At 41.0% G+C, this 16702-nt stretch overlaps 1 protein-coding gene across 1 annotated transcript in view; it reads right to left on the bottom strand.

The window, feature by feature from the left end:
• Positions 1–9599, bottom strand: part of AP1G1 (adaptor related protein complex 1 subunit gamma 1) — a 707422-nt gene extending 697823 nt beyond the window's left edge. The window contains exon 1 of the mRNA XM_069217071.1: positions 9266–9599. The gene's annotated coding sequence lies outside the window, so the exon portion shown is untranslated. The remainder of the gene's footprint in view (positions 1–9265) is intronic.
• Positions 9600–16702: the final 7103 nt, after the last annotated feature.

Here is a 16702-nt window from a genome sequence, read left to right as displayed (position 1 = left end):
CTGTGACATGGTGCCTTATTAAAATGAGTCATTTGGGATCTTAAACCTATAAAAGATATTATCTTAGCAAGATACCCCTTTTTAATTTGTACCACAGCCCCTGTATTTACAACTCTGGCACTGCTGACTACAGTGAGTTGTTTAATATAATCTGCTACTTGAAGACTGACTTTTAGATGGAACACTTTTAAAGGTAGTGTTAATCTTCTGCTAAAACTCTGTCAGAATCTCCCTTGAAAAAATAAAATTATGGTGAAAAGCCTAGCCAGGGTCTGGTAGACTTACAGGAACTGAGTGAAATGGTTGTGGTTCTAGAGAAACAACTATCTGTTCTAGATCTCCGATCATCCATTTTCATTTTATTTTCAGCTCCCACATCATGTCAACATTCTCTGTAACATGGGGTGCACCGACAAAAGAATACATAAAATGGAGTTTGCTGCTATGAACCATCCCTCGCAATATAGAAATGTGTACTACACTGTGCCTTCTGAGAGATGCTGAAATCACAGACTTAGTAGTGGTGCAGAACGATGCTGCATGGAAATAGTTAAATCCATTACCCTGAGGACACAAAACGGATGCTGGAGGTGGTGTTTTTTACCCACGCACCAGTAAGAAAAAGTGGTCTATGTTGAATAGGATTATTTTAAAGATACTAAGCAAATTGGTTAATCAATATCCAATTTCCATAATCCTAAACTAGGAGGAGAAAAAAAAAAAAAAAAAAAGGAAATTATTCATGATAAAGCTTTTGCAGGTAAATGAGGTTAAAGGGTTTCAGATCAAAGTCACCAGATGGATGCTCTAAATCGCTTCCTCGCCTGCTGCCCGTATAATGTGCATACTGCATGTTATTTCCTTCAATCAAAAACAACATCAGGAATGGTTATGCACTGAAATCAGGAATTACATAATTTAGATCTTCTTTATTGAGGTGCTTACCATATTGGACTTAAATAGCTTGAACCAAAAATCACTGCCTGCATAGCACAGTGTAGACATTGGCTATCTGATCTACTGGTCAAGCAGCTTCCCTCAAAACAAATCACATTCAACATTTTTGACTTGGGTTGACAGGTTACCACAAACAGCTGAAACACAAACTCACTGTTGGGAGCACGTGGTAGATATGTATTCAGAAATTGTTTGCTTAGTTCTCGTTGCCTTTCCCCCTACCCGCCTCCTCCGTCGACTGCATCTACGGGCATCTGTATTACTAATGCAAGTCAACCCATTTTTGTTTAGTTACATCTTTGTACATTGTATGCTGCACCTTGATCTAAATAGTAAAGTTATGATTCATGCTTTGCTCAATTATTCAGAAATACAAAGAATGTAAGAAGATTTGAAGAATCAAATATCTTTCATTAAAAACACTTTTAAATTACACTTCAGGTACTTAAGTTGTCAACAGGAATAATTTCAAAGCAAAGCTATATATTCCTTGAAGCACATCCAATGGCTACTTCTCAGAGGAAAGTGCTGGAGGGTGAGGGGGTGTCTAGAAGGCAAAAAAAAAAAAAAACAGAGGCTTGTTTTAATACACAATATTCTATACATTTAGCATCTCACTAAAATCAAGATTATTTTTCATGCAGGCCCTTCATCAGGGATTCCACCAAAAAAATCGGTATACATCATAGTAAAAGGCTTGTTACTCTAGAACAAACACCCCTTTCCTATTTACAAACGTAGTGACAAAGCATTTTATACCAAAAGTGATGAGGTCTCCAACTGTCTGGATCTACCTGTCAGATGAGCCTATTGCAGTTAAGCACCATTTGACATTTCATCCTGCACAGGTCACATGCAGAAGAAGAATCACAGAGGAAGCATGGGAGAAGACCAAATGGATAGCTAGATGGGTTGGATGATCCGCAACCCTCACACAGCACCGAGTAAGAGGGCAGGGATGAATGAACTGTCCTCCAGGGACCAGGAAGCAACAAGTGGCATTTGATGACACCAATAGGTCTGGTGTCAGTGTTGCAAGAGGCATATGCATAGAATGCGGCTGCCATGGTGGAGTTGAAAAAGTGATGGTTTTTAACCTGTGTAATACAGATGCATCAGTAGCAAAACTGAAACACCAAAGGAGGATGAACATCTTCAATTGATCCATCAAACCATCTAGCGCAGTGGTTCCGAACCTGTGGTGCCGGGACCCCTGGGGATCCACAAAGCCTCCTCAGGGGTCCGTGACTGCTTAGAAAATACAATATTAAGAGATTAATAAAAGTCCATATAAAGTGGCTAGAAGTACAATTGAAAACTTTAAAACATACTGTAAATGTCAAGGAATTTGAAATTTGGGGCTAAAAATGAAATAAGTATCATAAGATTGATTCATGAGAGCAGTGGAGGTGCATCAAACAGAATGTAGTATACACGATGTGTGACTTCAATAGAATTTAGAAAAGCTCCGACCTGCCTATTAAAATTATTTGTATTTATATTTGTTTGCAAATTATATAAAATGTGTTATTTTTGTAGCTTGATGGAATGCTTGTTTCAGTTCAAATCATCGACAATGTTTAGACTGGGGCACCTGGCTTCCAGTAATGACTCAGGGGGGCCCCGAGGGTCCACAGATTCCAATAATTATTCAATGGTGGTGGGGGGAGAGGGGGGGGGGGGGGGGGAGAGGTCCCCCAGGTTCCACTAGTGATAAAGTGTGGGTCCATAGAAGAAAAAAAGTTGAGAACCACTGCTCTAGCGCAAAGGAGCCACAATAAATTTTTTACTGAAAGCGACTCATGGACTTGAGACTACTGCTTAGAAAGCTAGGTGCCACACTGCAGGGATACAGATTTATGCTTAAAGACTACATGTGAAAATATTATACAGTAAAGCTAGTATACTGCCCACTTGCACTGCTAAATATCAAGAAATGTTGCTGGATGTTAAGAAACTCTTCTAAAAAAGGATGATTAGGCTTGTGAACACCTAGAAAGAGACCCACCCCATCCAGGAATGAACTAAAGCATTCCCTCACTCAAACATTAACTTAGGGAGAACTGAAAAAATAAAGTTGAGAACGGACAGAAAGCTGGGTAAGCTTAAAAAAAATTCCAGAAACCAGGATGCATACCGTGGAAGGTTCCCTAAGCAGCACTATACCAAGTCCCTGGAGCTGGATGGAATGCACCAGAAATGCACCTCGATAATACAGAATAAAGGCATGATTAAAAACCAAAAACATGAAGAAATGATTTGACTGCCATGAGCATAGAATTATCACACGCCCTGATGAGTGTAAAGTCTCATCAAAACTTGGTTTGCAGAACAATTCACAGCCTATAATCAGGAAACGATAACGTTCAGTTCAGGGAAGGCTGGAGGATAGGGCTATTGTGGTTATAGTGAAGTTACACAACTAGTAATCAGGTAAGATTATCTTGAACAGGGTGAAGACGGGGGTGAACTTTTCCAGATGCAAACCATGCAATTAACATCAGAGGGTGAGATTTTAAGTTTATAAAAAAAGATTTAAACTATTATAAAGGCAGGAACTTTGTTGCCCGAGTCAACCAAGAAGGTATACCTTCCCTGAACCAAAGCAAGTCAACATCTTATTGATCATATAGCAAGTACAGCACGTGTCAGGTATAAGGAGCATGTCATTAAAAAGTAACAAGTATGGTGGTCCTAGAAATTTTAGCTAAACTAGGAGTCTAGACAACAGACAGACACACAAACAGTAAAGTCGAGAGATGCACACCAAAAGACCACCGATCTCAATGGCACATAAACAGATGTGGACATATTATTGTAAAGGTTCTTCCTTTTGACCATTAAACATCTAAAGCTTTTTAAAAACCAAATGTACCATTTGTAATATGGAAAAAAACAATTAAATGTTATTCTAATGAAAAAAGTTACATAAAGAGAAATTTGCCAATAACTTTGAAGAAAAAAAGTGCTCAAGCCATAGGAGGCGCCTTTATGTCAAGCTCATTTTCAAACACTTGAACATGTTAGATTACTAACTGACCTCAAAATAATACACTAAATGCTAGGGGGGGGCAGAGCAGTCAGGACTATGAGACATCCAATGCACTAAATGGCTTTCCCATCAACCAGAGCGGTATTGGTAAAACCATTCAAATGACCAAATCTAATTATCTGTACACTACCAAGCATGAAAGGAAACCAAAATAATGGAATGTATATTTTAATTAAAATTTGCACGGAAAATTCATTGTTATACAAATCTCCCAGCAACAGGAGTACAAAATAATGTACTGCCATATTCTCATTAGTTTACAAAAAAACACACCACTTCAATGTATTACACTGCCTAAGTGATTTACCATTATACATCTCATTCTTTAGCTACTTATAGATCACAGCAGCTCGCGTTTTCATATCACGCTCAAAAGTCACCATCACAAAGCAGCCATAACTGGTGTTGCGTATTAGTAACAAGATACACCAAAACAATGGATGAAAAAAAAAAATCCATGCCCATTTAGTAAGCTGTGACTTATGCAAGAATATGCCCGAAACAATTGAGGTGAATTGCAGGTTTGTAACAAAGCATATACATTATCAGCAAACAAAATGCAATGTGAGGAGGATCCATGGTGAAAGATTACTTGGTCCACCGATTCCCAATAGCAACGAGGCAGGAGAGCTTAAAGTATGTGGGTAATCAATTTAAAATTCACTGCATAATAGGAACCATAGTTCATTTCAGGGCCTCTGTTTGTCCAGTAGACGTACCTAGCAGTAGCAGTTGATAACAAAATTTTTAAACCAACTACAAATATAATCAAACATAATGGTAACATTAATTTTGAAAAGCACAAACACTCGCTTTCCCAACCAAATTTAAGGCAGACGTTTATCAAAAGTGTCCAAGTCTTACACAGAAAGATGAAAGTCACAAAAGTTTAACAGGTCAAAACGTACCAGTGGTAAAAATAGTGCCAGTATATATATTTATATGGAATGCCATTGCATTGGATATTTTTCTAGTGTATGTTATTTAATATATGTTTTCGCCTGGAGCTATTATCAGCTGCAGAATTCCTTGTTCGTCCACTCATCGAAAAACACCCTCATCTCTTGATCTCCTGCTATCCAAATGACCAAACTGTAAAATACCACTTTCTTAGCCAATGTTTAGTACAAAATATACAGGTAAACACAATGTGCCCGAGAAACCATGTGCCTTTTAATTTGTTCACTACTGATCCCTGGAACCGTGCTGGGATTCAACTGTACTAGCTGAGAAAAGATTCATTAGGAGCACATTTGAACTTCAGATTACACTCAAAGCACAAACCGGTTTCACATTCCTTGAAAATACAAACCTCATTCCAGTCATTCTAACCTATGAATGTAGTCTTCAGTTTCACACTTTACTCCTTGGATCACGAAAATAACAGCAGAAATGCTAAAATTATTTTGTCAAAAAACAAACAAGTTTGCTGAAAGGTCAACAGATGACTAAAAGATACATTTGAAAACTACCAAAGAGAATAACAGTGACCTAGGCACATGGTTAACTTACATACCTGCAGTATGTATGCACCTCTGAGTTTCTGATCGTCTCAGAGTGCTTTCATAAACTGTCAAAAAACTGCCCTCTTAAAATGCCACTTAGATCCCAACCACACTACCTGTTCCCATAGTGCACTAAAGTAATCTATCAATAGGACATTATGGGTGAGCCTGTGTCCCATCTTTGAGAATTTCAGAATGATCTCTTTTTATTTTTGTATTTCTTTATTAGAGTAGAGAACACTGGTTGACAAGTATGGCATTAATGGCCAGAAACAAGAAAAATTAATGTACTGAAATTTCGGCACCCACGCCAACCTCAAGATGATCTGCCTTTTAACAGGAAAATCCAACCAAATGAAACCTAAATGTAACATTGTATTGCCCCACACGGCAATATGGTACCGTTAGGCCAGTTCCGTTCTGAACTTGCACATCTGGCATGTGACTAGGTTAGCACTGTACAAAATATTACAACAAAAGAACACATTAAAATGCTATAAAAATAACAGAACAGTTTTATTCTGAAGGGTTCTCCCCCTTCTGAAGTATGCTTCAATTGATAAGTCGCTCCAAGATTAGATAAATCTGTGTAAATGTTATACTGGGACCACTCTTATCACAAAGTGGTGCATTGCAAGTGATTAATACTTTTAAAATATAATCACACATACATTTTTGCAATGCTTCCTACTTCGTTTTTCTAAGACTAAAACATGTCAGTACCCGACTTCTAAGATTAAATTTGCAAATGGTTGTTGTTTAACAATGAAAAACAACGGGCGCAGTGCAAACTTTTCACCTTTGAGTTCAAAACAATACACAGGCCATAACCCCTCTCCTTCACAACTGTAGGTAACTTTTGCACTGCAGTGCAATCCGAGACATGTAACATAGTATAATAGGCACAGCCTAGTATTCTTTAGCCACTCTCCATTTCCAAATGTGATTACCATGTATCAACAAGTTACCCAACTACCACTATGACAACCTTTCTTGGTCCCGTCATATATGCTATGTTCAACAGTTATGCCCAAGGGGCTCATGAGAGACAAAACAAGCTGTGTTGTACATTTAATTTGGTTCTCCTCGTAATCTCCTATTATCAAGCAACTTTGAGATGCAAAGGAGAGTTGAGATTGCAAGAGCATCAGACTAACGTTTAGTACTAACAGTATTCTGGGGCCTTATTTGCATAACATAACATCTGTAATATGAATCTAGTGAGCACAATAATTTCGAGACTGGATAATATGCTGGCATAAGTCTGGAAGGCAGCTGAGAGCGACTGAGTACAAACATGACTGAGGAGTACTAGGCAGGCATTATAAAAAGGGAACATTTTAGAGTGCAGCGTTAGTGGAGCACATTTTAGGAAAGCCTCTACAGAAGGCATAAATAAGGCGGCCACCAATCCAAGTGGATATTAAGGCAGATCTACAGAGGTAGGCACAGTTAACCTAGTGGCTATGAAGGTAAAGGCACATTGTACAGTGTGGGCATGCAGAGGAGGTCACAATTAGCCTGTGGATATGTGGAAGAACGCAAGATAAAGCAGTGAGCACATGAGAAATAAATCCAGTTATTCTGTAGTACTATAATGAATTGATGTGGTGGGTAGCATGTATGTGAAGGAGCATGCTAAATGGTGTGGGTCCACAATTATTCCACTGGATAGGCTGTAGGCACAATACATCTAAGGTTATGTGTGCATAAAATGGGGCATGATACACACAAGTGGGTATATGTAGGGGATGATAAACTTTTCTGTTTATTTTAAACAATCAGTTATTTACCTAGGTTAACGATCTTTCATCTGTCAGTAATAAAGCAGCAGGTCCACTCAAACATAAAAATGTAAGTTATAATAAGGAATATTAATAAAACACATAAGAGTGTGACGCAATACCATGTACCAATAAATCACCACATTTAAAGACACAGATCGTAAAAATTAATTCCCTCTCAATCTCCTATAATCTTTGAAAAGACATGTAAGCGAAGTAAACCCACATAAAGAGGGAAAATACTACACCCACGACCCAACAGTTTTGCACCCCTCTTCATATAATCACAGATTGAAGTGCAAACTTATCAGGTTTGAGGACGGTCCTTAAACATAAATGACATAGCAATCGTCCCTCCTGTTAGGTCCAAGAGAAGTATTGGTGAAAATGTGTGATGTGCTGCATTGGATAACACACAATACTAGGGTCTGTTATTACAATGATATAACCAACCTGAAGTTCAAGAGTAGAAACTATGCTGTCACAGACAGGGGCTCCACACAGATGAGCTACAGCCAATAACTGGCCTGGATAGGAGATCCTGATTACATTTTAGAAACAAATAAATTAACAGAAAAAAACTGGATACATTATATTATCCCGATCTCCTCAAGTTGCGACATCTGGTCATTCAATTCGTAGATGGGTGTTTCATACAAAGCCATAAAAACGGAATTTTAGTATAAGTGCAACGATTTGAAAATTCAAGCGAGAATGGGAATATATTGTAGGATAACCCTGTATGGTAGATGAAGCTATCTTGATAATCCTAATAGATAAAGTATGGGGTGGTATAACCATAGTAGGACATAATAGGAACAACAGTACTGTATAAACAATTGGAAGATTAAAGCTAATACTATCCTAATGTTTACCCGTGATAGATGGTGATAAACTTGAGGGAAAGAAAGGATTACTATATTTGTAAATAGTGTGCTTGCTAGCACATTAAAATTTCACAGTGCTGTAAATAACTGATATTAGGAATAAGCAATCCAACGACACCCTTATTACTGAGCACAGAGGAATGAAAGGTTAACTGTCCCTATTGCGACTCGATTTTACAGGTAAGATACAGATGTCTACAGCATGCACTTAATATACTAAGCCTTCCCGTTGGTAACATAAGAGTAACCATTATCCTACTGGGACTGAGCTCAGGAGGAGGGTTCAATCAATCCTAGTACACTGGAGTATGATCATGTTGGTGTGTATATTTGTTGAAGAATTATCTCAGAGGGGGGGTGCGCGCGGACACAAAAATGTACACGTGTGAGGGCGTGACAGTCCAGCTGATGAGCTATACACATTTAGTTTCCATGCAGCGCTGAGGATGTTGCAATAGCTCCATTTTAGGTACATAAAATAAATGAACCATCAGCAATAAACTAATTTGAAAAGGATTTCACAGTTTGCTTAAAGCAAAATTGGGATTTTAATCTTCACTTTTTACGGCCTTGTGTCGGTATTCTAGTAACTACTCACACAGCCTCACGGCATGAGTGATGGTACTCACGGTATGCATGTAGTGTGAGAGTAAAAACCTGTATGGCCAGTAACAATAATATTAATTAATGCCAATAAGGTGAACGGCATGTTAATGCTAGTGTGTCAAATCGGTGAGGCGTGATAACCTCAATGCCTGCGTGGTGCGGAATTATAACCACCACACTGAGTGAGGGACAAGGATGAGACGTTGGAGTGAGTATAAAAACGTGACAGGCTCTAAAGAACGCAAGGTTTTCCTTGCACTGTCGTCTGGTGGCTGCCACCGGGTGAGATTGACAGTAATGAGACCGTGACCCTTGCGGAGTTTGGAAGAGAGAGTTTGACAGATTTCAGGTCAACTACTCCTCGGTCACATACAGTCCTGTCACCCCAGGACAACCCTCGTCCACATCTGCTTACTTCAGGGAGAGGATAAGTCCTGTCTCCCTGCTCACTGTCCCCGCCCCTCATGCACTCACCGGCCCCGGGTGCTGCTAGTACCAGCGCCTCGGTTTTCACTTCCCTGGAGCTCGGCCGCGGCCTGACATCCAAAATGGTGGCTCCCCAGCCTCAGCACCGCAAGTACAGACGGCGGAGGAGGACGCAGTCGTTTCCCTTCAGTCCAAGGTCTCTAAAAGGTAACGAGACAAAGCAGCTAGCACTGCGCTGTATGCTCTGAAAGAACTCTAGGGTTAAAGGATATGGCCTGCCTCCGCTCCTCAGATACAGATCCAAAACTTTGGGGACTATATTATCCTCCCCACTAGGAAGCGGCGGAGGCGTCCGCGGCAGGGCGTGGTGCGGCTCGCGGCTGTCAATGATGACGTCAGGCCAGTGCCTAGTCACCGCTGCGGCGTGGTTACGGCCAGCACCGGTGGTTCCTCTAGTTTGTGGTTCCGGTCGCTCTTTAGTGACTTCACCAGTCCGTGGTTATGGTGACCTACCTACGAGAGCTGTAGTATGTGTGTTAAAAAACACAGGGTTGAATTTAGGAACCTTCCATTATTTTCCGGTATCCTCCGCATATACTTTAGCGTTACTTTTTTGTCTTTGGGGTTCTCCTGACAACAGCCGATAGGTCCGGCTGTATCATGACACAGACAGACATGCGGATACGCTATTATGTATGTGTTAGCACATTACAATCAAATCCAGCGACTTTGCCAATTCCTGTTTTTTAATGTCATACGAAGGACTCCGCTAGAATTGCAATAATATTTAAATACGTGTATATATATGTTTGAGTAAAAACTACTGCCGAAATACTCTTTCGCTTTTAATAAAGAGCTTCTATTTTTTGTATTTATATTTGCGTTTTTCACTTTGTCCATTTTGAAATATGGCTTACGCCAAGACAGTAGATAAATAGTTACGCAGGACTCGGTGGGACCAGGCACTCTGCTAAATCGGCTTAGCATATCACCCAGCTTTTACCAACAGAATGTATTTGTAGGAGGCATACCCATGTAAATGATGCCAACCTTTTGTGTCTCTCTGCTGGTGCGCGGGGCACTTTAACATTGCAGTGCACCTCAAAGTGCTGATATGGAAGAGAGAGAACAGCTTAAATCAAAGGTAATCTGACGAGCACATTGTGCCTTGGACAGATTTTAGTGTAGCGAACTGGACAGAAAAAAACACCACTAGAGTGAACCGCAGCTAACCATGGTATCTGACACGTGTGAGAATGTATGAAATATTATGTATGCATTTATGTGTATTTGTGCATGTGTATTTCTGTGTGCCTGGTGTTTGTGGATTACTACAGACTTTTATATGATAGACCTATCGTACCGAACGAAGACCAGTGCTATAAACGAGTATGGGAGCACACTTGATAAGATCATGAGCACGTTTGCGTTGAATGGAGGGTTGCTGTTTTTAACCAGCATGAATAGTATTTTTCCCTTTAACAGAGCATGCTTAAATCAGCAATTATACGAAAAAAAAGCACATTAAATGTATATTAGAGCTGCATTAATTACCCTGCCTCATAATTAGATAAAGGCAGAAAGGCCATGTTAAAAATTAAAACATCCAATTGTGTTTAAAGTTCTATTTAAGTAGTATGTCCGGGCCTTTGCAGAAACTTGAAACGTGAGCAAATAGCCTATATTTTTCTCTGGGAAAAGTGGCAACCCTGGTTACATGTAAAGCCTACGGGGCATATTTATACTCTGTGCTGAATTAGCGTAATTTTTTTTACGCTACTTCAGCGCAAAAGCCATATTTATATTTTGACGCTAGAACCGTCTTGAGTCAAAATATTGGCGTTAAAGTAATTTTTGGGATGCGTGAAACCTCCTTGCATCAATGAGATGCAAGGTAGGCATTCCTGTCCAAAAAATGACTCTACCCCCCTAGGGCAATATTTATCCAGCTGGGCAAAAAACACACACGGGTTGGAGGCGGACCTAAAAAATGTCGTTAACTCCAATTTGAGTTAAGATTTAATGCCTGGGTCAGGGCAGGTGTTAAAATGAGGCAAACCCATCACTACTTAAGGAAAACACACAAAAGCAACATTACCAATTCACAGGACAAGACAGAGGTGATACTGATACAGCTTGCGAGATGATGCAGAAACATCAACAACTATAGCAATCACCATCACCACAACGCGGCCTACAAAGGCAACGCAGAAGGCAGGAGAGGGTCTTCAGAACCAGGACAACCCTCCTTGGCCTCAGGGACCAGTACATCATAAGGACCTACATTCTGAACCGGCAAACCATACACCTCCTGCTGCACCATACTGAGCCACAAATCACAGCCAGTCTGCAGACCCCACACAACATACCACCTGTGACAAAGCTGCTAACTGTCCTGCACATGCTGGCAAACGGCTCATTGCAAACAACGGGTGCCCTGGTTGCTGGTGTCTCACAGCCGTCATTCTGTGCGTTCCTCCCAAAGGTGTTGGACGCTATAATCTACCTGACACCCCACAACATCAGCTTCCCCAACACCCAGGAAAAGCATCAGGAAACAAAACAAGAGTTCTACCAAATCCATGGCTTCCCGCATGTGCTCATTGCAATTGACTACACCCATGTCTGGCTTGTACCACCTGCAGCAACTGAGCACTTATACCGGAATCGCAAGCACACGCATTCCATTAATGTGCAGGACACAGTGGACCACCGGGGACTATTCATAAACATTTTTGGCCAAGTATCCTGGGAGTGTCCATGAAGCCTTCATATTCCGGCACAGTAGGATCAAAGAACAATTCCAGGATGGACAATATGGAAATTGCCTACTTGTGGGTAAGTCAACAAACCTAGCAATATACACACAACACACCAACCCTGTAGGACACACAAGACATACATCACTACATTAACACATGGCCAGGGTAACACAGATGTGCATGTGACAGCACAAATGCACCATGCTGTAGTACAGCACATTCAGTGCACACCACAAACACACCCACATGTATGTAACACACCAACAACTTGACAGGCACACCATGTGAAGGACAGGTGTAAATATGTACCCTTTGCTAACAGAAGAACTATACAGACCATTACATGTGCCCATAGGTTGCCTACTACGTACACTTCACACAGAGTACACCAAACAAAGATAGCAAAGCCATGTCAATAGCCTACACCGTGCCCATGGTACGTAAGTCTCATATAGGCAGAGATCCCTCAAATCATGCCATGCAAGTCACTGTCAGAACATACTTCAAATGTCAGATAACTGCTGCCTATACCAACTACATCTCAACACATACCTGAGTTACCTGCAGTGTGCATACACATCTGCCTGATGAATTGGCTCACACACACAGGAATACAAGATCAATGGGCATCACATACAATGTGCCAGATGAGTGATAAGTAGCACCACACCTACTGTAGTGCCATCTTACATGCACCACTTACTGACCCACAACACCATCATGTTTGTACCATAAACAATAAATGGCCCACCATGGGGCAGAGTCATTGTCACACAGTGCAGATCATGGATCACAGTGGGACCCTGTCGAAGGATACAGGACATCACTGACCTCACATGTACTGTGCCAAGGGACCCATTTGATAAGTAGCTGAGTTCCATCCCATGGCCTGCACCTTGCATGTGTTTACAGTATAAATGCTGAATCATGTGTTGGGAGATAGGAGAGACACTGGAAGTTATGTTGATCATCCTGAAACAATGGAATACACACCCTTGGACAACTGATGGCTGCCACAAACATTAGCTGCCACTCTAGATCACCAAGGGATCTATGTAAAAGCCCGCAGTGCCACTATCATGGCCTGCACTGTATGTACAACTTGGCAGATGACCATTTCTTAATGACTTGAAGCCACATTGTAAATCGGCCACCCTCCCATGCAGTATATAGCATGGAAGGGGCGAGCAATGTGTGTTGCTGCAGGTCTGTCACCACATGATACATAGCATGATGATGCTGACTCAGATGTAGCTGTCACCTAAAACCTGAGGCAGTACCAACATCAAACACCACCCTAGGGGTGCCGTTTGTAATAAGGAAGTAGACTTGTGCTTTAAACTCATATGAATGTGCCATTAATGCATGCTGCATACTGTTGCACACACAAAAAGAGCCAATTGTCCATCAAAACAGCATATGTATAGCGCAGTGTCCCTTCCTGCACAGATACATCCACCCCCACAGGGCAGCTAGCCAAGTACCCTGGTGCAAGGTTGGTAGTGTAGGTCCACGGCTGCATATGAGCTACTGGTGCAGGGGACGACAAAGGGTTGCCTAGTAACATGTCACACATGGGTCATTCTTGCATAGCCAAAATGTTGCAGGACAGTGCTGCCAATGTTGGAGAAGTGTTAGGTCCATTGAAATGGGTAAGTGACAATGCACAAGTGTCGCACATCATCTGCAATGACATATGTCAAAATGGATGGGATGTCCACGCTCTGCAGTGCTACCATGTTACCACAACATCTGACCCCATCATTTTGTGAGGATGTGTCATGTCCACTCTAGTGATAGCACACTGATACAAAGGTGCACTATAGAATGCATAGCACATATATACTGACCATCGGTTAGAATTCCAATTCATATGTCCCAGGTCCTTGAGCCAAACTCAAGATTGTCATGTCCAACAACCTAGTGCTGAGAAGACCTTACACAAGGCCAAGAACTCACACCATACCACAAACACATATGAGTCACAACCAACTCAAAATATCAACTGCCATGCTACATGACAAACCTGTTGCAAGCGGTAACAACAACGTACTCCTTTAATCTTTTGTAGCGGATCAGGGTTATGGCATACAGCCATGTATAATGACCCCATTTCCCAACCCAAGCACAGCAGCAGAGCGTGCATTTAATGAGGGACATCGGAAGACACAGAATATTGTGGAGAGGACATTTGGCATCCTTAAATCAAGATTCAGGTGCCTGGACATCACAGGAGACAGCCTCCTATATGCCCCACACATCGTCTGCAAGATCATAATGACATGTGCTATCCTGCACAAAATATGTGTGCGGATGAACGTCCCCTTGTATGAGCTGGTTGATGACCTGCCTGTGGAGGAGGATGGTGGTGAAGAAAATGAGGGGGAACAGCACAACACAGCTGCTGGGATATGCTGCAAACTGCACATAGCTGAGAACTTCCCCACTTAAAAATCACTTAATTCACCTTGTACATTTGATCAATAAACACCTCACATATTCAAACAATCCTGCTTTGGTCTCTTCTATCTCCACAACATATACCTTAGGATTGAAAGTCTAACCTCAGGGAGCATGTTGAAAATACTAATCTGAAATGTACTGTTGCAACATCACATATGATGCGTAAGATTGTACTGCTACCATCACACACATCGCAAATAGTATCATCATTTGAATGTGACAGCAATCTATGTACCGCAACATATGAATTACATCCATGTTGCCAACTTGTTCATCAATAGCTTACCACACACAACATGTCCAAATAGGAGGTAAACAAGGGGCCCACACATGAGGCAGTGGATGTCAAAATTTAGAAATACAATAATGTTGGAACAGAACACTGTCACAACTCAGTGTGAGAGTTTCAATGCCTACATGGAGCATGTGTGACAAGGGAGGGACATAATTGGTAACAATGGTAATCATGATTAGCCCAGGTATGACAAGCAATGGAAAACATTGGTCCTGTGCAGTACATCCATGGTAATCAGTCCTGCCACTGCCATGGGGCCCAATCCTGACAGAGGGTACACATGATCTCACACTTTGCACGGACACGTCTGTGGAATGCACATCAGAATGGATATGAACATATGCAGCTAGGGCTGCAGGTCCACCACACAAAAACAAGAACCATTGCTAAATGTAATGAGTTTAATCATACATTTATGGACAAAACATAATATGCATGGAATGTAGGCAGAGTGTGTCAATCGCAGTATGTACAAAGATGTCATATGTCAGACATATGTGTTGTCCACCCACAAGTCATCATAAACTAAAAATCTACATATGGACACAGTTGTCGGGTAACGTTTCCTAGGTAGCATTGATCAGCCTTCATCAACAATGCCTGAGTTGTGTATGTTGTCTTAAATGTTATGCTCTGTAAGACAACTACACACATCACATAAGTAAACACAATTCACAATCACAAATCAGAACTATGTCATTGTACTGACTGCCATACATATGTGGATACACTATTGTCACACATGCATACAGATGCACAACGTGCAAGTATTTGCATGCTGTGGACTCTGTAACATCCACATCGGTGTCACAGACCAATCACACCCTCACCACATTGTTGCATGGACTACCACATATGGCCATACACAATATGCTACACTGCAGCACAGCCTATTTCATTTGTATGTTGACACAGGGTGCATCCATAGACAATGGAACAAAATTATGCAATCAGGAATTGAGTCAAAAAGATTGACGCAAATAAGTCTAAAACATCCGCAAACGCAAAGTATATGACCCATGGGGCCTTAGCGTGAATTCCACCTTCGCACTCTTCTCAATGCTGATTTTCATTTAATTTGACGCATAACAGTAATGCATCAATAAAAACAATGCAAATAGGTCATGCATCCAAAATACTCACGCAAATATTACACGCATCAAATAAATACACAGAAACAGAAAACGTGAAGCACGGGGACAGGAAGTGATGTAATAGGAAATCCTGTTTACAAGCATGGTACATTGGGTGTACTTTCTCTTTACAGTCTGTGCCTCTTTTGACTGTGTGGTTGTGTTCGGGAGTTGGTGGTGTGATTTTCCTGCGTTTTGTATCTTGTGGTGTTCCTCCTGTAATGTTTTTTTCAATGTTTGTAAGTACTTTGTCCCAGTGTCTGTAAATTTGTGTGTCTATTGTGTATAATTGTACTTGTACTGTGGGATGTCTGTCCGGGATAGTTGGGTTAGTTGGGTTTAGTTATTGGGCCTTAAGTTTCATTTATATTCTTTTTATTTTTTTAGTTTAATACTTTTGGTCAACCTGTACATGGTTAATATGTCTGGTAGGGGGAGATTGACTAGGATGGGAGAAGAGGAGCTGGGTGACTTTATGTAGCTGGTAGCTGTTAGAAATGGGGTTTTTGGTTGGCAGTCAGGTTGCCCTCTGTCCAAGCAAGAACCCTCACTCTAGTCAGGGTAAGTCACACACAATCCAAAATCAGCCTGTGCTCACCCTCCGGTAGCTTGGCACGAGCAGTCAGGCTTAACTTAGAAGGCAATGTGTAAAGCATTTGTGCAATAAATCATACAACACCATAGCATAACACCACAAAAATACACCACACAGTATTTAGAAAAATATATAATATTTCTCTGGGTATCTTCAGGTCAAAACGATTAAAGTTGCAATACGAATTTGTAAAGTTATCACTGAGAAGTGATAGAAAGTGTCTTAAGTCTTTAGAAA

The sequence above is a fragment of the Pleurodeles waltl genome, chromosome 12 (genome assembly GCF_031143425.1).
Source record: "Pleurodeles waltl isolate 20211129_DDA chromosome 12, aPleWal1.hap1.20221129, whole genome shotgun sequence".
NCBI lineage: Eukaryota > Metazoa > Chordata > Amphibia > Caudata > Salamandridae > Pleurodeles > Pleurodeles waltl.
The sequence above is the reverse complement of the archived record's forward strand: the minus strand, read 5'-3'. Positions and strand labels throughout refer to the sequence as shown.